The sequence below is a fragment of the Opisthocomus hoazin genome, chromosome 4 (assembly GCF_030867145.1).
Source record: "Opisthocomus hoazin isolate bOpiHoa1 chromosome 4, bOpiHoa1.hap1, whole genome shotgun sequence".
NCBI lineage: Eukaryota > Metazoa > Chordata > Aves > Opisthocomiformes > Opisthocomidae > Opisthocomus > Opisthocomus hoazin.
The window spans coordinates 55014067-55035344 of NC_134417.1; the positions used below are offsets into that span (position 1 = coordinate 55014067).

A 21278-nucleotide genomic window follows, 5' to 3' on the forward strand; every position below is an offset into this window, starting at 1 on the left:
TTTGCAGGTAATGTTGAGGAGCAAGCAGTGTGTTGAAGTCACACTTGGCACTGAGCAGCAGCAAAGGGGAAGTGAGAGCATGGAATAAAGTACAAGCTGGTGTATAGTCAAGTGCCTTATTTGTTCAGCTTGTCCCTTCTCACTTCAGTCAGACCCAGAATCAAGCTCCATGTTGTGATACGGTATCCTTTTTTTCTTTTGGATGGCAATAAGTTTACTAGAAATAGTTACCAGGAACACCTTTTTCCTAACCTTTATTTAATATTACTAATTTATGTGGGCAAAAGTTGGAAGTTTTTGTTCATTGTCCCACGGCCATGTCTGTCTCTAAGTAAAAATGGTATAGTAGCTCTGTTTTCCAACAATAACTTTCTTTATTTTATTTCAGCTCTTTCACCATATATGCTGTTTATCATAAAAAGACTAGAGGACTAGCCGAACCTTAAACCTGTGCAGGTGTTTATAATCCAGAGTCTACTCTCACCTGGAAGCTGAACGCTTTTGTTTAAGGCTCTTACTCCCTCTGATGGTGAACTGCCATGCTTCTCTTGCTTTCCGTGTTTGCTTTCATCTCTCCCTCTTTGTCTCCATTTTATCTTTTTGCTGTGATGCTGGAATAGGCTAAGTCATTCTGTGTGTGTATGTGTGCCCCAATGAAAAGCTGATGAAATTGAAGGGCCATACCACACTGCATATATACTAGACAAAAATAAGCTACTTGATCAGGTAGGGGGAAAGGAGGGAAAGCTGATCATCTCTACTTGAATTTATTTTGTGATTTTAAATATGACAATTGCTCTTCAGTGGTTCAGGTGGAGTGTATTTCCTAATGCTTGGCTGAAAGTGATGACTCAGTCTCCCTGAAGCTTGAAAAAGAATAGTTTGCTCGCTTAAATTATTTGATCCAGAGGTCAAGTGTTTGAATAATGTCAGTTTATGTATGGTACAAAAAAAATAGTACTATAGAGACTTTATTAGTTGCTTTTGTGTGGGATCATTATTAAGAAATGACTGTGTTTAAAATCTTGACATGATACTACTCAGGATTTAATATATAGAAAATAAATCTGAAAGAACTGTGATTGCAACTTGTGTGTTAATGATGTGATAGCATATGGTAAATTTTTATTAGCCACTAAGTTTGGCATGTAGAGTACAAATAGTGCAAAATAAAGCTGTTTATCATGTGGTTACAGAAATAAAGTGTGGTAATTTGTATGTCTTTCTACATGCCTGTGTACAAGATCAGTATGAGAGAAAAGATAGCTATCCTGTGTTACCCACCTGGTAAACGAGCCTTTGCTACAACATTAATAAGAGGAGAAGGAAACCAGCAAATCTTTATGTTCTCATTACACCTCCTTCTCGCTTCAGTAGTAGTAGTTTCAAGCATTTCTTGGATGTTTGTTAGATTATTTAATCTGATATCTAACCTTTGCTTAAAGTCAATTATTTAAATGGGTAAAGGCTATCAGTTTTGGTTCTTTGTCACTGACTGTAGTAGCACTGTTAGGGTGTTTGCTGTACGTGATGTTGCCTTTCATGGGTAGCATTGGCAGCAGTTTCAGGTGGTGGAAGAGGTGCTGGTAGAAGTCTAAATTACTGTAATGAGTTTTCTGGTGTGTTGGTAGGCCTTTTCTGACAGCATGAGGAGAAGGTAAACTTCAAATTCCTCTGAAAGAGTCCCCTATTTAGTTCTGTTTGAATGAACAGTTAGCACCATTGGGATGTCAGGCTGTCAAGTGTGGCTTCTGTTTTGCTTGCCCCTGCTTGGGAATCCTAATTAGCACGTGTTTGGCAATTTTGGTGGAAGTAGGTAAACCTGTAAACATAAGCCAGAAAGACTGAAGTAGAGCTCTTGTTAATTTTGAGCCTTTAATGTCTACTTGAATGTGAAGTCAGTAGTCTTATGCCTGTCTTTGTGAAGTAACTAGAGCCTTGCAGGAATTCTAGAACTTGTATGACAGATGTAAAGGAGTATGTGCTGATAAGAAATTTTGTGGTCTTGCTCGAGTGTTTTGGTTTTCTTTGGTGTGCTGCCACCAAGTGACAAAATTTGATATTGCTGCTTTTTTTCGGAGTGATTTCCACTGATGATGCTCTTTTCTTACTTTCAAATGGAAAAACTTAGAATATTACTTTATGCTTTTTGTATATTCGCATATAATGTTCAAAATTATTGTTTGGAGTTACATTACTGCTTGGACAGTTACTGAAATTTCTGGGATAGAAGAATCATCAAAACATAGCTTTTTTCATCATTCTGCTGTTCAGTTTAGTGATTCTAGATTTCTGTCAGTTACTGGAAATAATAATTTGAGAAAGTTCTAGGGTGGAGAATTTTCTCTTCCATTTGAAACAATATAATATATGCACAAACCCAAACATAAAGATCAAGTATAAAAATGCTCAGATCGGAAACCAGTATTTGTCAGATTTGAAAATGTGCAATGTGTTATAGAAACAAAGTTTGAATCCTGTTAGACATTTCTTTTCAGGATATCTTTTGATGAACAATCTTATAGAAACAATCGGTGTATTAAACTAATACTCTGACCAGTACTCAAAGTAACATCATATTTATTCAAAGAAGAACCAGTCTTAAATAATCACTCAAATTGGCAGTAGACAGAAAACTTCTTCCACATCCTCGCTGCAGATGTGTATCTTAAGCCCAGATGCTGGTGTTCGCAGCACTAAAGAGAAAAGGCATTTGAAGTGAGCCTGAACAGTGGAGTGCTGCAAATGAATCTGAGCAGCTGGAAATATGACTTTGTAGCTATGAGCAGGCCAGGAGTTGACACACAAACTTTCTGGTCAGCTGTTCAACAAGTATCCACCTCCATGGAAATCTGTTTAGGTGAGTTACCAGAGAAGTCCTGTATCTCCATCTTTTCCAGTTAGTGTTGCTGTCGAACCTGTGCCAGTATCATCTGCTTTAGAGTCTCTACTTCTTTGTGCTAATCTAAGCAAAAATGAACTGGTAAGGTGAAGGATATCAGTGTGGGTAAGGGGAGAGTGTTGCAGATGGAGTGGGGGTGTTCATGGGATGCTGACGGTGACTTCACGTCTGCGCAGCTCACGCATCCGAGGCGTGCCATCTACCTTCTGTTGAGCACTGCGTGTGGTCAGGAGTGATGGAGGTGTGTGTGCAGAAATGACAGAAAAGATGATTTGAGCGTTGCCCCTGGCTAAGAACCATTGGTTACATTGTATTATCTATCAACTGGTCCTTATACACTTGAGCTCTGTAAAAATTGCTGAGCAGTGGAATTATACTTTCTTTCCAAGAACAGGAAGAAAGTAAGACTTCAGTTACAGAATTGTTTGGGAATGTAACTAAAGGTCTGAGTTGTAGATGAGACCACTGGCCAAGATGCATCTGCATAGATTAGCAAAGCTACTGTGAGTGCTGTTTAATAAAATAGTAACTTCAAGCCCATGTTAGAAAAGGTAGTCTCCCTTCATATCCCTCCCTTAGGAGTTTCCCAGCTGTCTTCTTGCACTGGTGTTTAGCTGATCTTACAGTAGACCAGTTTGAGGGGGCTGACTTTGCAAAAAACACTTTTAGCTTTCTGGCACTTTGGCTCTCTAGATCAGTTTATGGGACAGATAACTGCAGGGGACATGTAACTGCAGTGGTAGTCCCTCTTTGTCTTGGATTGTTGGGGCTGCATATGTCATGTGCTACTGTCCCCAGTTTGGAAAGGTGACTGAGGATTGTTTTTTGACCTGAGTAACTAATTTATCATTAAGACTCATCTAAATAATGTTGTAATGATACAGTTATTCTGGAAGATTCTGTACCTTTTTAGCACAGCTGTTACCTTTCCATTTGCCTTGATTCTGTACGCTCTCTTACCTATGAAAGCTGAATCTTTCGAATTTTGCTTTTTTTATTTTCCTTTCCTCTCCAACCCTGCCTCCTGGGTGGAAATGAGGCATCCATGAAGGCTAGGCTTTCTTTGTAAACATCACAGGTATGAGGAGGAGGGAAAAATATGGATTGCTTTGTTTTGGTCCACAAAAAAGAAATCTATCAATAAAGCCCACTAGAAGTAAAGATTACAGCGAATAAGTACATTGAAACTTCTCAAGATCTCCTTTCTGGCACAGGGGATCTCACATGTTGCTGACTACACTGCCAGTTCTGTCCCAAGAAATATTGGCATATCAGTATACTAATTGTGCTTCTTATTTTGCAAAAGAAAAAATTAATAACCCGTGGTATGATTTTGTTTGCCTTAACAAACAGTAGCAACAGTTTTAACATACTCAGTTCCTTTACTTCTGAGGTGACAGTAGTCATTCCTGTAAAATGCATCTAGCTTGTGATCTATTGTAATGAATGACAAAAGTCTACATTAGAGTTTGCTTGTATAACTACTTTAGTAATATAAATTCATAGTCCTACCCAACTTGCTGGAAATTTTTTTAATATAGGTCTTAGCTAAAGATCCAGCTTCTTGCTGTTGAGTAGTGCAAAACACTTCTAAGCTGTTATGCTAGTTTTTGTTGATTCCTTAGTAAGCTGAAGCCCTTATGGAGGGAAAGATTTATAAACCTGGTATAGTGAAAATCGTAAGTGCTTAGAGGAGATGTAAATGTTGTCTTTTCCATGTCTGTTTATTGAGGAAGAACAGGTTATATGTAGACTATTCTTGATTTTTTTGAAAAGTGTTGATGTTTGATGCTTGACTTCGAAAGTGATGAATCGGAGAAGCTAGCATACATCGCTTCAGACTGACAATTACTGCTGAACAAAAGCTGAAGAAGCCAGTTTTCGTCAACAGGCTGCATGTTCATCAGGTCTAATTTTTTCATTTTTTATTGTACTGCTTCTGTATTGAAGGAGATCTCTACCCTGAAAGAAGCAGCACCTGTATGGTTATTTCTGTGTTGCTACCACCAGGTTAGAAAATTGGAGTCTGTTCTCACTCAGCATGGTCTTACCCTATTCCTCGTACCTCCATAGTGCAGACTGCAACATATAAACCAATAGCAGTAATACGTATTGCCAATAATAAAAAGATGCGTTGCTTGTACTCTTTCTGTTTGAAAGCACCTAGTTCCGGGAGCAGTAGCAATGGTATAGGACAGTTTTGGTAGAACTTTGCATTTTCTAAGTTCTTGGTAGTCTGATAGATTTCTAAGTGGAACTGTTTCCAAGTGTAAGAGAAGTAGTTGTCGTACTCTGGAAGTTTTTGCTTTAAAGCTGTGGAGCATGAGCCACATTAAGGTTCATTAAGACTTTCCTTGCTTGTAATCTAATCCTTCTTTCTCTGTGCATTTCCACCCGCTATCCATATGACTTTCAAAATTGAAACCAAAAGCTCTCTCAGAACCCCGTATGGGCAGGTCTGTTTGTAAAATTGAAGCCCTTTGTTTTTCACGGCCCACCCCAAGCTGCTCTCGCCCTGTTGGGACGTTGGGCAGCCCTGTAGCCGATGTCCCCGGCAGCTGGGATGCTCCTGGTGAAGTACCATGGACAGGGCCTGGTCTGGGCTGGACTGGACGGGGGCTCTCCAGCTCCTGGGGCCCGCTGGAAGACACCTCCCTCCTGGGTAGTCTCCAGCAAGACCCTGTAATCACAGAGCTTAACAGTGGTGTTGGTTCGTAGGTATTGCTTCTGGGCATTCCTGACTGTATTTGCAGCAAAATTGTAAAACCTGGTCCTCTTTTGCAAGGCAGGTGTTCCTGTCGAGACTAGTAGGGACTTTAGATGGTTCCACTACACTCCTTTTGTTTTGTCCGAATGTTTCTGTAGCTGTTGTGGTTTGCACAGAGGTGTTCGGTTTCTAGCAGTTGTCATATGGTTAGGATGATTATATCTTTTTCAGGGTTTCAAGGTAAGTTATATTTGGGATTTCATCTGAATGGAGAGCTGGTCATGCTCAGCATTAGGAGAGAAATGGCACAGAGGACTCTTTCAGATCTTTATTAGAACAACCTCCCTAAACTGTTCAGCTTGTGTATGTATTTTTTATTGGCTGTGGCTGACATTTTCAAGAGCCTCCTCTGTAAGGAATTCTGTGTTATATCTTTGTCTGCTACCAATGAGGAGGTGTACCTTGCTGTTGAAACTCCTTGCATTTGCTTGCCCCAGAAACTTGCTAATGTTGGATATAAAGGTAGGCCGAGTAAGCTAAGGATTAGGCATCATGGGTTTTAGTTCGTTGGGGTTTTTTTGTGTGCCCACCCTCCACCTTCACTGAGAAGCTGTGCCACTGCTTTTTACTGCTAAAGCTCAAAGTAAACTGATTAAGAAGTATGGATAAGATCTGTGTTGATATATACTTGAATATGGGTAGAGTTCCTACCATGTGTTTGAGTCAATTTCCAGGTGAAAGTTAGCTTGAGTAATTTGTTTTTTTTCTTCTTTCATCTGAACCGTTTTGTTGATACTTAAATCAAAGAAAATGTAGTGACCTTAAAACAAACAAACAAACCAAAACACCCCACAAAAAAATAAAACCAGCAAAAAACCCCAAGCCCAAAGATGCTTCCATTTATTGATACAAAAGTGTAATTAGATTAAAAATGGGCATGCCTTAGTAGGGAACATGCTGAGGTTTGCAGAACCTCTGTTTGCTCCCATCAGTCCGTGCAGTTAACTTTTGCATACTAATTTGATATAGTGCTGTGAAACCCAGTAGGGGCCTGCTTTGTTGTTAAGATATTTGTGCCTTTCTGAGGGCTGTGCTTCAAGTTAATCCTCACAGGGAGAAAGGTGTCTGTATTTTCACTGTTTTCCAGTAGTAAAACTGTTCATAGCATTGTTGAAGTGCCCCAAATAACTTTACTTTCTCTCATTTTCCCCAAAGAGTTTTATTAGTCTCTTTCCCTGTATAGTCAAGTGGATTTTGGACCACTTCACTCATCCTGTTAAATCTCCTTGGGTACAAATAATAATAATGTGGGTTCTGTTCTGTACTGCTAGTACCGTTTGTATTTTTACAGCATTGTAGAGCTGCAGCTTCTTGTAGTTCCTTAGTCTTGTGTATTTCAAAAGTATTTCAAAAAAATTAGTCTTCCCCCCACCCCCCACATGTTAATATTTCATGGATATCATTAATTAAATTATCTCTACAGTATTTTAGAAGAGTCTGGTAATACTCCTAGCAAAGAGCATTGTAAACCTATTGCATTTATATTACTGTCATATTTTTCACTTGTTGAGGACTTTATTTTATTTAGCAGGGTGTAGTTTGTCAGTTTATCAGTCTTGAGATGTATGGTGTGTCACTTGACTATTTACATAGATTGCGTCAAACTTCTTGCTTGTTGTGTGGGTTTTGTATAGAGCTCGACGATTATGATGACAAGGTGGAATGCTTATGGGTAAAGATGAGGGGGAAAGCCAACAAGGCAGACATCCTGCTGGGGTTCAGTCATAGATGAAGTTTTCTACAAGAGGCTGGCAGAAGTCTCACAATCACTAGCCCTGGTTCTCCTGGGGGACTTTAACTTAATGGACATCTGCTGGAAATACACAGCAGAGAGGAAACAGTCTAGGAGGTTCCTGGAGTGTGTGGAAGATAACTTCCTGACGCAGCTGGTAAGTGAGCCTACCAGGGGAGGTGCCACGCTAGACCTGCTGTTTACTAACAGAGAAGGACTGGTGGGATATGTGGTGGTTGGCGGCTGTATTGGGCTTGGCGGCCATGAAATAATAGCATTCTTGGTTCGATGTGAAGTTAAGAGGAGGGCCAGCACAACCACCACCATGGACTTTCGGAAGGCAGACTTTGGCCTGTTCGGGATGCTGGTTGAGAGGGTCCCTTGGGAGAGAGTGCTGAAGGGCAAAGGGGTCCTAGTCTATGAGGCTGGATGGAATCCACCCCAGAGTGCTGAGGGAACTGACGGAGGAGCTGGCCAAGCCACTCTCCATCATCTATCAGCAGTCCTGGCTAACAAGGGAGGTCCCAGATGACTGGAGGATCGCCAGCGTAACACCCATCTACAAGAAGGGCCGGAAGGAGGATCCCGGGAGCTACAGGCCTATCAGCCTGACCTCGGTGCCGGGGAAGATACGGAGCGATTCATCCTGAGTGCACTCACTGGGTATGTGAAGGACAACCAGGGGATCAGGCCCAGCCAGCATGGGTTCATGAAAGGCAGGTCCTGCTTGACCACCCTGATCTCCTTCTATGACCAGGTGACCTGCCTAGTGGATGAGGGAAAGGCTGTGGTTGTCATCTACCTGGACTTTAGTAAGGCCTTTGACACTGTTCCCCACAGTATCCTCCTGGAGAAACGAGCTGCCCATAGTTTGGACGGGTGTACTCTTCACTGGATAAAGAACTGGCTGAAGTGTGGTCATGAATGGAGTTAAATCGAGCTGGTGGCCGGTCACAAGTGGTGTTCCCCAGGGCTCGGTTTTGAGTCTGGTCTTGTTTAACATCTTTATTGATGGTCTGGACGAGGGGATTGAGTGCTCCCTCAGTAAGCTTGCAGATGACACTAGGTTGGGTGGGAGTGTCGATCTGCTCAAGGGTAGGAAGGCTCTGCAGAGGGACCTGGACAGACTGGATCAATGGGCCGAGGCCAACTGTATGAGATTCAACAAAGCCAAGTGCCGGGTCCTGCACTTTGGTCACAACAGCCCCATGCAATGCTACAGGCTTGGGGAGGAGTGGCTGGAAAGCTGCCTGGCGGAAAAGGACCTGGGAGTGCTGGTCGACAGCCAGCTGAACATGAGCCAGCAGTGTGCCCAGGTGGCCGAGAAGGCCAACGGCATCTTGGCTTGTATCGGGAATAGTGTGGCCAGCAGGAGTAGGGAGGTGATCGTGCCCGCTGTACTTGGCACTGGTGAGGCTGCACATCGAGGACTGTGTTCAGTTTTGGGTCTCTCACTACAAGAAGGGCATTGAGGTGCTGGAGCATGTTTAAAGAAGAGCAACAAAGCTGGTGACAGGTCTGCAGAACAAGTCTTATGAGGAGTGGCTGAGGGAACTGGGGTTGTTTAGCCTGGAGAAGAGGAGGCTGAGGGGGGGACCTAATTGCTCTCTAGAACTACCTGAAAGGAGGGTGTAGTGAGGCAGGTGTTGGTCTCTTCTCCCAGGTAACTAGCAATAGGATGAGAGGCAATGGCCTCAAGTTGCATCAGGGGAGATTTAGATTGGATATTAGGAAAAATTTCTGTACTGAAAGAGTGGTCAGGCATTGGAACAGGCTGCCCAGGGAGGTGGTGGAATCACCATCCCTGGAGGTGTTAAAAAATGTGTGGATGTGGCACTTTGGGATATGGTTTAGTAGGCATGGTAGTGTTGGGTGGATGGTTGGACTTGATGATCTTAGAGATTTTTCCAACCTATGATTCTGTGATTTTGGATTTTTGGGTTTGTTTTTTTTTGTCCTCCTGCCTCAGTAAAGAAAGAAGAAATGGTAGAGGTTTGGTTTGTTTTTTTTTTTGTTTTTTTTTTTGAATACTTGTTAGACAGCCTGTCAGGAGAAGTGAAAGGTAGCATGCTTCTACTCCAGAATAAGAATCTGGAAGGAACCTACCTTTGTCTTCTGTACAACAGTGCTAAATAAAGCTTATTGCTACTTCAACATTTCCAGTTCATTTAATGGAAAATTTTCTTGATAGTCTTAGGTAATCGTGTTTAACTGTGAAGACTTTCATGGACTTCAAAGAGTAAAGGGCTTCTACATAGCACCAGAAAAATTATTCAGAGCTGGTTTCTGTCATTTGGGGAAGAACACTTCCAGTTTCATTCTACATGTGACATTTGTCCTGTTTTTCTTCCCGGTCTCTCTGTCCTGCAAGGAATTACAGGCTTTGTGGTTGCTTCTCTGCAGCGTGGAGGGGCTGAAGCTGGAGAGAGGTACCTTGTTTTTCTGTGTTCCATGGTTCAGTGTTTGGGGGCGGACACCCCCACTGCTCATCCAAAATGAATGCTAAGTAGTTTTTTATGAAGAGAAAATTAGCAATAGACCCAATAATGTCCTGTACATTTCTGAAGAGGACAACATGGCGTTTTAAAAAAAATAAACCAACCCTCAAAAAAGATGTGATTGGAGTTTTTAAAACAGAGAGAAGAACAGACCTAAGAAAGAGTAGACCTTGAAAATTTTTATATGTCCATGAGGTGTCAGTGTTCATCCAAGAAGAAACCTGGGAGATCAATGCTTCCTTCTGAAAAAATAGTCGATTGCCTGTATTTGCTAGGGCCTGACATCATTTGCGGGAGAGAAGGCGACAACAGCTGAATCAAGACTTCCAAGATTAATATCTGGATGACTTAAAGGTTGCATTTTCATAATAATCTGTGGTGTTTTTTAAACAAGATGTGTAAGTTTATTGATGGGTTTCTAGATTTTGGTTTAGTTTACAAAACAATTTGAGTTCAGTGGTGTTCTCGCTTGATTGTCATACATTTTGAGTAGGCTGGTGGTGTTAGTAGAGTTTTCTGGGGAAGACTTTGCACAGCTTGGTACATGAGATACAAACAAATAGGAATATTCTAAACATTATTTTTCACTTTTGGTTACTAAATGTTAAAGTGTTCCTAACATACAAAACTTCATATATTTGTTTTACAGAAACCTGTTTTTTGTTTGTCATAATGCTTTTATGAAATAAGTTACCTTGCCAAAAAGTGGTAGAAAACAACTGGATGCTAGATGTTCTGTGGCCTCATTTCTGCAAAGACCTGAGCAGATACATCCCCTTTTCATACCTGTGTGTTTGCTGAATGGGATTTGGTTATCTGTTGATTCTAAGATACCTAAACCTATGGATTTTGAGGCAAGAGTATACAGACATTAATTTTCTTAATGTTTTAAATAAATAATGTACTGCTAGCATGTTACGTATTCTGTTCTGATACCGTCTTTCTGATTTTATATTATAAGTACTTCTTTATAAAGTATTTTGTTGGCTTTTAGGAATGCCAATATTTACTTTGCAGTTTCTCCTCTAGGGGTCATCTTAATTGAACGAATGATTGAAGCTAGCATTAGGTAGATTTTTGAAGAAATGAACCCCAAAATAATCTTGATTGTGAAAAAACGCAGAAGTTTAACTTTTAAGTCATGCATGAATGATTGTATAAAGTTGTAACTACCTTTTTGTGCTTGTATGGTAATACATAAATTGTTCACACGTGGATTCTGCGTGCATAACTGGTTTTGTATGCACTTTTGAAAACTGGGCCCTAAAATTCTGTAGCCTGTTCTTATTGCCATATGCTTTATAAATACTGTTAGTACTGTAGAGATGGTTTGAATAACATCTGTGAAATTTCTATGTAGCAAAATATTTATTTTAAAGAAACTTATGAGGAATGATTTAGATACTGAGTCATAGGAGGAGAACTTGAGCTCCTCACGTACACGAGTTTTTTGTGTAATTGGAAAGAATTTCATGAGTGATACACTTGGTTGTAATAGTATCTAAGTTGGGAAAAGTTCAGGTGTCAAGAAGGCTGTTTTGAGGTATTTTAAGAAGACATAAGGAACAGAATAGTTCTGATATGTTGTTGATGAAAGGACCTCAGCTTATTGGTGCAGTTTTGCAAAGCCGCTGAATCGCTTTCTGTCACAGTGGGCAGTTAAGTGCTCCCACTGCTTCTGGGTCAGCTGTTAGCCCATGATGAGCTGGCTCAGATAACTCACCAGCAAAAAAAATGAATAGGGGCAGCTGGATCACACAAGTGCCTGTGCTGGCACAGGAAGGGGATGTGAATCTGCAAGGGTCATGTGGGGAAGGGAGGAGTGAAGAGGCTCTCCAGTGGCCAGCAGTTGAAATCAGACTCATCCACTTCCTCAGATGTCATGGAAAAAACCCTAATCACCCACAATCCCAAAGAAAACCCAAACAAACAGTTTTCTAGACTGGTAAAACTTTAATTAGTGTTCTAAATTAATATTTTGTTCTATTTTGTGAAACTGTGATGGACTGCTCAGATTTTTAAGGAAAGCACTTTTTAATATTCTAAATGACAGAATTGAAAAACTGATAGCAAAAGTAACTTCTAAAAATAAACGTTGTTTACGTGCTCCTGTTCTAAAGTGGTGTGTATGACCCCTCCTGGGAGCAACCTCCCTGCTGGGCACTGAGGGGAAGACCCTTGGCAAGGTTTGGAGCAGCTGGGTAAGATTCTTGGCTGTTGCTGTATTTGCCCTTGCTCAGTTTTGGGAAAAGCCATCCTTTTTGGCAGCTGCAGAAGACTCAGATGAGCGCTCTCATCCTGTAGTAGTGTGTGTATGTGTGTGTGAATATGTGGATTTTATCCAGCTGTGTTTTCCATAGTGTTTCCAGTTGCCAGAAAGGAGCTCTTTCTTGGACTTGAGGGAGGTGTAAGGGATTCCTAAAAACTTCTAGGAAATTTAGGTTCTCGCCAACAGCAAATCCTGATACACGAGGCAGCTACTGACCCACACTATTTTAAAGAGAATCAGAATAACTCATATACAGTGATGCTGAGTGTTTACATACTGAAGAGAGATAAAATACATAAATGTGGTGGTATCCATAGCAACTGGAATTAATTTTGCTCACTCACATACAGTATTTTGAGTCCCTGTATGGAAACAAAGTCCCACATGTGAGCAAGCTAGCTGAACTGTGGCTTCTGTGGTCACAGTCTATTCGTATCTCCTCAAAACTATTAAAATTACTGCACTGGTAGGACTGTTACATGCGTTTTTAGTATTATAATAGTTAAATATTTAGCATTTTGTTTCAGCTCTTGTAACTCTAATGCAAGAGAGAATCTGATTTCAAAAATCTTTAAAAGAAAACTTTTAAGTCTTTTAAAGAAAATTAATCAATGTATTCAGGACTGTTCCCGTCCAAACCCCGTCCTGGAAAACAGCCTGTCACCACCACACTCCCCCCTGCCCCGCAACAGCACACTTCCCTGGGTGGGACAGGGAGGGGGAGCCCAGGCTGTAGCCAGATTGTACCAGCACATGACTAATGAGTAGGAAAATCTGAACAGAAACTTCTGAAGGCAACAATTTTTCTTACTTAAGGTTGAGAATTTGGAGCTCTTTAGTATTTCAGCCTCTTGCTTTCCCCACTATTACTGACGCCCAAAACTTTCCACTTAGGAGAATTTCAGTAATGGCAAAAATGGAGGATAGGTGTTTTGAAGGAGTAGATGTTGTCCTTTCCTCATTGACAAAATCAGAGCTATGTTTTCAGTGGTAGAAATTGTGTGGTCTGAGAAAATATTTTTGCTGCTGTCGCTCTGTCATTCTAAATACAGTGTTTCCTCTTGATAAAGCTTCTTAGTTATTTTATTTATCAGAACATTATGCTTATGAATGAATAGCAGACAGACATTCAAAGCTAATTTAACTTTCCTTCCCGAAGATGGCCAGACTTGGGAAGTGTTAGACAGGAATAACTTCCATGCAAAGTGTCCTGTTCCTGGTGCCCTTCTGGTAGGGGAACAGCAGTCTGTATTAGGTAGTTGCTCCTACTTAGGGGTTTGGTTTTTTTTCCTTCCTCAGTCCAGCCCTTGTTACTTCCCCTCATGGTCATTGAATCACTGAAAGCCAATTGAGTGCTGCATAACACTTCTTTGGATGCGTTGCTGTGCTTTGTTCTTAGCTTTTCACAGGCTGTTCGTTATTTCTCACTCTTAATTGGTTGTATTTTTGCCCCTGTGACTGGATTAATGTTTTGTTAGTACTGGCTGCTGAAATCGCACAACTGTGTTGAGTCCAAGCAAAACATAGATAAGATATAAACTCTACTCATATGGCTGAAACAAGACTGGTAATGGACTTACTGTAGCAAAATTTCCAAGCTGACTTTTGCAAATACAGCTAAAATCAAACTTAAACAGGCATAATTATCAGTTGGGAGTCGGTGGGCTTTCTGACCTTGGCCTACAGAGGTATGAGCCACTGAGCTTCTTGGGGGGGCCAAAAAAACCCCAACCCTTCCCCTTGTATTCATTCTTTGATAGTTCAGTGGTTCTGTTGAAAGCGGATCGGCCTTGTTTATTTTCTTAAATAGTCAACAGCTTGTTTTCTTCAATAGTCTACAGCAATTTGTTACTTGAGAAGAGCAGCCAATTCTAGAAATATCCTAAGCTGATGTGACTCATCACTGAAGGTTTTAACTAGTTGAATGTGGCGTTTGTTTCCTCCCTTCCATGGCTCAAAATTGTATGAATCACTTTTTTTAGTGTTTCCCAGATAATGGTCTGAGCGGAAGCGGTATGCATTTCTGAGTCAAGTTCTTAAATGTTGGTGGAGCACTCCTGACCGCTGCTGGTTTTGGCCGTGTGGGAATTCCATAGGAATTTCGGACAAACGTATAAAAGCAAACATTTTGTAACCATGGCAACTTACCCATGAGGATTCATGTGGTTGGTGACATAAAACTGTGAAAGCCCTCTGCTGACTGGCGGAACTGACTTGACTTTTCTGCCTAAATACTGTAATTGGTATGGGATGAAAATTCAGTCATAAGAATCGATTTTCAACTTTGAAGAAGGTCTTGTAGAACAGTAGGATTGTGTTACATTTTTATAAGGCTACCCGCTACCGTTCTTATCTGCTAAAATGAAACATCTTTTATGAACCCAGATCTCTTCTGTAGTTTCATATGCTCTTAGTCAAATTCAGGTGTCTCTGTTCTTTCTGCATAACTTGGAGCACAACTCAAAAGCGATATATACTCCAGTGTAACTGAAATGATGCTGAAAAAAATTAGTTAGCTAATGAATTTTATAGGGGGAGGAGAAGGGGAAAAAGAGGAGAATGGCACATCTGCATTAAATTTAAGAACAATATTGTGAGGAATAACCTTGATGTGACTTGGAAAGGAGCAATTGATTTGTCTGTCATCCCAAGCTCATAAAACATGCTGCAGTGACAGCTTTAATATGTCGTCATTTAGAGTGGGGCTAGTGATAGAATCAAATTGGTCACTTGTCATAGGCAGCAGAGCAACTCTCACTTCTAGAAATCTACCTGACGAACATTTGCCTCTTCAGAAGCTTAGCAGTATGGCAATCCAGAAGAGTTTTAATGAGGAAATGATAAACTTTATTCCAGGTTTCTTGGCTCCAGCTAGCATTTCCCAGTTTTGACTCTCCACACCAGCACTGTCCAGTGTTGAATGGGGCGCATTGCATTGTGCTGCATTCCTCTGGGGCAGAGTTTCCAGCCTTCAGCAGAAGAACCATAGTTAAGAAAAAAGCAAAGTGAGGATAAGAGTTATTGTCTTGTAGCCCATACAGCTAAATGAGCCTCAGTGGGGAAGCTGACTGGCCCTACAGACCAAATGTAATGCGTTCCTATTCATCTGCTGGAAAGAAACATGCGGGGTTAAAATACCAAAACCACAACAACAAAAAAAAACAAAGCAACTGAATCTAGGGAAGTTGGAACTTGTTCTTTTCCCATGAAACAATGAAAGATCACACTCAGATTTTTTTGATTATGCAGCTGATAGGTGAGAATTGCTTCTTTTCCTTGGGATACAGGCATAGGAAATCGGGTTCAGTGCATCGGAGAAGGAGCTGTTAAGCCTGCTGTGCCATACTTTTCAGTAGACCTCCCTGAGGTTTTCTGTATTCAAGGAAGCAGGCTCTGAGAGGCCTGTGGTGATCTTGTGCATTGTAGCATCTGTCCTTGAAGCCCAGACCGTGCACTGTGTTGGCAAGCCGCGGAATACCTGCTGAAGAGGGATAAGCAAGCCCGTTGTGTGGTGAAAATAAGACAATGTTATGTTGACCTTTCATTGTGTGGGTTAGGTGTTTTTGTAATAAATTATGAGCTTGATTCTGTTTTCTCTGCAAAAGCAGTATTGCAGGAAGAAATTTTCAAAGGGGAAATACACGAAGTCAGCACTCCCTGTGCTCATCTTTAGAGTGTGACTATAGATCAGTACAAAAGTAGATCAAAGGAGATGTACTGATTCTTCTCTGTGTATGCATGCGCTCGTGTGCCCAAAGGGAATTCTCTTAGTTGTTTTACCAGCTGCCTTAATACAATTTAGTAGGATCGTGGTTTAGCTAACTTATAAGAGTGTGTACACTATTGGTGTAAACACTTTCAAGGCCAAGAGATAGATGATATAAAACTAAGATTAGGAATTCTGCAGTCATTCGCTTGCTCCAGCCAGGCCACCTTTATCTATTTCTTCTTCTTGGGAAGATACAACAACATTGCTTCCTGAGGCATCAGGCTGTCAATGCCAGCTGTGACCGTGGGTTGATGTCTTGTAATGTCTCTGGGTTGTTTTATTCACTTGGCTGTTGTTGCGTTCCTTGTCCAGTCTCACCTCCCAGCAACTGTCTGGGTAGTACTTGGAGAGAGAGGACAGCTGATGTGTGAACAAGCAAACAGCGGCTGCTGAGACTGAACCTTTGATTTTTGTTTCGTTTGTTTCCTTCAAATCTACTTTTAGAGCCGGTGTTCACAGCTGAAACTGCTGGCTTCAGTAATTATTCCTGGAAGGATACTGTGTTTATTATTGTAATTGATGCCATTTTCAGTGCCAGAAAACAAAATTGGCTGTGGACTGGTCTGAGCTGCAAGGAGCTAAGGAAGCCAGAAGTATTTCTGCTATCAGTGGCTTTTCTGCCTTTGCTTTGCCAACAGGTGAAAATACCTGTAACCAGTCTGTGGGCCTTGCTTTTAATATTGTGAAAACATTTTTTTAAAAGCTGTCATACTTGCAAAAAGAACTAAAGTGTACAGCTAATAATTGTGGGTTTGCATAGGTTTAACAAATGCTGAAGTGTTTTGCCTGCTTCTCTTTGATTAAGCTGATATTTTGAGATAGTATCTTCTCCATTTTCCAATAGAAGTCATCTTCTGTCAGTTACCTTCTCCCAAGAAAGAAAAGTGGCTTTAAAACCAACCCATCTCCTGTATAAAACCCACACCATGCTACCTAAAGTAGTTTGTCTACATCAATTTGTCTGTCTTTGTGGATGCAGACTTAGCTATGCATAACCAAATATGTGGATAGATGCATCTTTTTGTGGTCTCTCTTCCATGAAACAGGAGTTATTTTGACTCCTAGTTATTTTTCCAAGATTGACAATTCCACTGTCAGACTTCTGTTGTTGTTTTGGGACGCTGTTGGGTGTAATATCTGCCTTCCGTTTCGGTCAGAAGACAGGGAGGTGTCTGCTGTTAGATGCTGCTGGTAAATCAATAGGAGCCACCAGCCAGAGCACATACCCATTCTATGAAGTACCTTGAGAATCTGAAGTCAAGCAGACCAAAGGTCTTCTGTTCTGTACTCTCTGTTAGTGTACGAGTAGATCGCTGAGTTTGATTACAGGGTTGTGCTCTACAAGAGCACGAAAATCCCTGCCAGTGAAGTTAAATCTGGCCTTAATAAAAAGGAAAGTGTTGTGGGTGACATCCTAGCTAGAAAGTCATGAGGAAAGATGCTGTTCCCTCATATTTCCACTTTCTTTAAAGAGAAATAGGACTCTTCTGTCTGCTTTTCTGTTTGGGTTGGGTTTTTTTTTTTTGGAGTGTTAGTTCTTTAGACAGCTTGCTAGGCTACGTATTTTGGATATCAGAGCTGCTTTTTTTTTTTTTAAAAGGCATTGATTTATCTTGCACTACAGTAGTCGTAAGATGCGTTAGCCAAGAGTTGCTCTACCAGTGTATTGTTCAGGTGTATAAGATACACAACAAGTCTTAAACAGAAAACTGCTAAATAGATTTTTAACACTTCTAACTTAGTTTGTTGCTCTTTGGTCAGATTGTATTTCTGAAGTATTTTTAAAAGGTTACAGCTTAAGTATACAAATTAATTTTACAACTCAATCACAAAGATATATTTTGCATTATTAATTTTTGTTATGCTGCTCAAATAGAAGTTAGAATGAATGCTAGATAATTTTTATTCCTGTCATATTTGTCTGATATTTTGCTGAGATGACTTCAGTTACTGGGTTTTATTAATTGCAAAGTTTTATGTAGTCATGTATTTGAATTAAGACAGTTCTGTTGATTGATTGAGACTATATACTTGCATGAGATAAAGAAGTGAGAACCGCCTACGGTGTGCAGGAGGTGCAAGGGAAACTATTTTGCTTTTATTTGGAAGCAGAGATCTGGAGTCTGGAGGCTAAACCTAGTCTCCTTTGCATCCCAGCTGTGCATGTGCTCTGGAATAAACAGAGCAAAGTTGGGAAGAAAGGTAGTAATTTCTTGTTGCCTTAGACGGTTTTCTTTCCTGACTCCACCTCATTCCCTCAGGAGTGGGGAGGAAACGAGTTCAGATGAGTGACTCACAAGGCTTCTAGAAGTACTGTAGCTTATATTCATGGTGATGCTGAACACTCATCACTGTCTATACGTGGGCAACACTTTAGTAAATATTCTAGGTAAATTATATAAAAATCTGCTAATACTGAGACATGCCTATGCACTTACAGCTGAAGCTATTATAAGCAATCTTGGTCCTCTGAAGAAATCTGTAGTTTAGGTCTTTGGCTTGCAGACCTGATACAGATTATTTAAAAAACAATTCATATGCTTTACTTGGCTTTACATTTTTTTCGTTTTTGCTGGAACCTGACAGAACAATTTCCTTCCTTTCCTAGATCCTTAATTATACAAAATATTAAATGAAACCAGTTGGATTAATCTCAGCCTAGAAAAGACTTGATAAATGCTGATTGGCAGGAGAGAAATCTTTGGGTAGGTTTTGTTGACACTGTATGTCCTTCAGTGAGGTTTTCAGTGTCATCAGCAGTGCTGCTATGTCCTCTGCTCATCAATTCCTAGAGAAAAGAGTAGATCTATAGAAAAGGTTACTATTTTTAGCTGCTTTGGCATTGATGCTTTTTCTGTCTGGTACAGACATTCCTGCTGTCATCCATGTTTTAACCTGCAGACTGCATTCTTGCAGTATTTTCCCTTTACATGCACTTATAAAAGACTCTTGGAACTTTGAGTTAAGTAAAAAGAAGTACTGTTTGAAAATGACGTGCTTTTTTATTTGCAAAAAGCTGTCATGTCAACACAAAAGCTTATGCAAAAGCTATGCAAAAATGCATAATCTTACTATTGTCCATGTGAGAATTCTTTTTATTGTCTCTCCATTGCACTCCTTAAAATTTTAAAGTATGGAGATCTTATTTTGCTAACAGTTAGGCACTGCAGAGGCTAACGTATAGATCACCCCGAGGCCCAGTAGACATGGCATTCTTTCTTTTTAAGTTAGGCAATTTTCAAGTCTTCTTTCCTACTACTTGTTTAATAAACATTATTGTTGGAAATACGTGACATTTAATGTGGAAACTTTTCAGGGCGTTGGGGAAGATGGATGCTGATGACCTGCTATCTTCATTTATTTTAAGTTTTATTAAGATAAACTGGGTGCAATAGTCTTTCATCATACCTTTGTAAAAATCTATTATGATTCCTAAAGATTATCTCTTCCTCACTGAGAGTTATTAGTCTAGATAATCTACTGAAAAACGGAAACCTTAGTTTGATTTCTTCAGTAGAAGTGTGAACTTTAGCTTTTGGCTTTCAGAATAGCTGTTAGATAGCATTAGAAACTTGTATTTCGCAAACCAGAGGATACCCTGGATGATTTTTGAGGTTGAAAGAAGAGAAGATTACAGATGGTGCTTCCATTGAGTTGAAGGCATTACTTTCAATTGCAGGGGGTGGGAGGGGGGAAGATTGTTCTTTTAAGTAACCTCCATGTGCTAGTTCATCGTAAGCGCAAGTGAAAGTTTCTAGAACTGCATTGTCCTTTGGTTATGAAGTAATTGCACACACGTGTTGCTAGTGTGAGTAGGTTCACTTTTGTCTGCTTACAAGGTTTAGATTGCTATGAAGGTCAATATAGTATTGACTCGGTTATGGTTATGTTGGTTCTGACATATTGGCTTTGACTTCTTTGGCAGTAGTGATGTCACCATTCAAAAACATAGAATGTTGTGCAAGATGTAATATGTTAATTTGCTTTTTGGAAATAGTTTATATTAAATTTATTTAATTACAGGTAAGATTTCTAGAACAATTACCAGAGAAGGTTCAAATATTCTGAACTCTTCTGAATTTTTGCAAATAATTGAACATGAAGTCCTGTACTTTTTTACGGTAACAGTTGAATTTCTAGATGAATATTTTAAGTGTGCTTTGGAGCATTAATTGTAAAAATAAAAAATGGACCACTGTCACTAATTTCAACTAAACTGGGCACTATCTCTGTCTAGCAACGTGTCCAGTTCGTGATTCCAAAGAAAACTCTTAGCATTTGCTTACTGTATAAACTTGTTGGCTCTCAAAGTGTTCATTTACACTGAACGTATGGGCTTAGCTAGAATACCGTTATCTACCAAGTGTGTGTGTGTAGTATGAAAACCAAGTATCCATTTTGTCAGTGTACTTTGTTTGTAGACTTAGAATCTGGGGTTTTAATTTTATTTTTTTCCAAATGAATGTTTACTTATGCAAGTAAACTACAGTGTCTATACTTTAGCACATTTTTCACAACTAAAAAGCAAAATATTGTCTATGTTGTAGTTGTTGTGTTCGTTAGGAGACAGTAGGGTGTTGCAGTAGATGGGTCTTGAGAATGTCCATGTTTTTATTTAAACTGGTTTTGCTATGGCCAAGAAGAGCATTGAATTGTCATGTATTTCTGTGAATGTGTTGTAACTTTTAAATAAATGATTGAAATGCTAGAACAAAGCAGTATTAGTGTGCAAGCCATTGCGTTATCATAATTAAGGCCAAATTATGAAGTTCCAAAATAACTAGACTCTATATAATGAACAGAATATGTTTATAAAGATGTTTGTTAGTCACATGCTGTGAATAAGAACATTTGGGAAATGTGAATCGTATCTGAAATTTCAGAGTGAATCAGAAACTGGTGCTGTGTTCTGCCAAGCCAGCAGTCCTGAGCTTGGGGAGCCCGAGGCTGAGGTACTCTTCCGACCTTACAGAAACCTTCACCTGCATGAATGTCAGTAGGTGCATGTTAAGCCATTTATTATGTTGCAGTGAAGCTACCATAGACATTATTTCAAAAGAGTGGTGATGTGAGCTTTTCCTGCCTGTGGCCCCCAGAGGTGGGAATTCATATATCTGTTAATACCAAAACCATTTAATATTCCAGTTAAACCTGTCTTTCTCTCTGCCTGGATTCATATGTGAAACCTGAGTGCAAATGCTTTATCGAAGAGCTAGAGTCTCGTTCACTATTGACCAGTTCTGATTTTACCAGCCACTGGAGGACATTAGAAGTGCCTTCAGTCTGCACAGCAGGAACAAAACCCCTCCCTCCGCCTGTAACACTGACGCTTATCCAGCAA

General features: G+C 40.2%; 1 protein-coding gene across 1 annotated transcript in view; it reads left to right on the plus strand.

Moving 5' to 3' along the window:
- ANKRD28 (ankyrin repeat domain 28) overlaps nt 1-21278 on the plus strand; it is a 126752-nt gene that overhangs the window by 19914 nt on the left and 85560 nt on the right. The window lies entirely within an intron of this gene.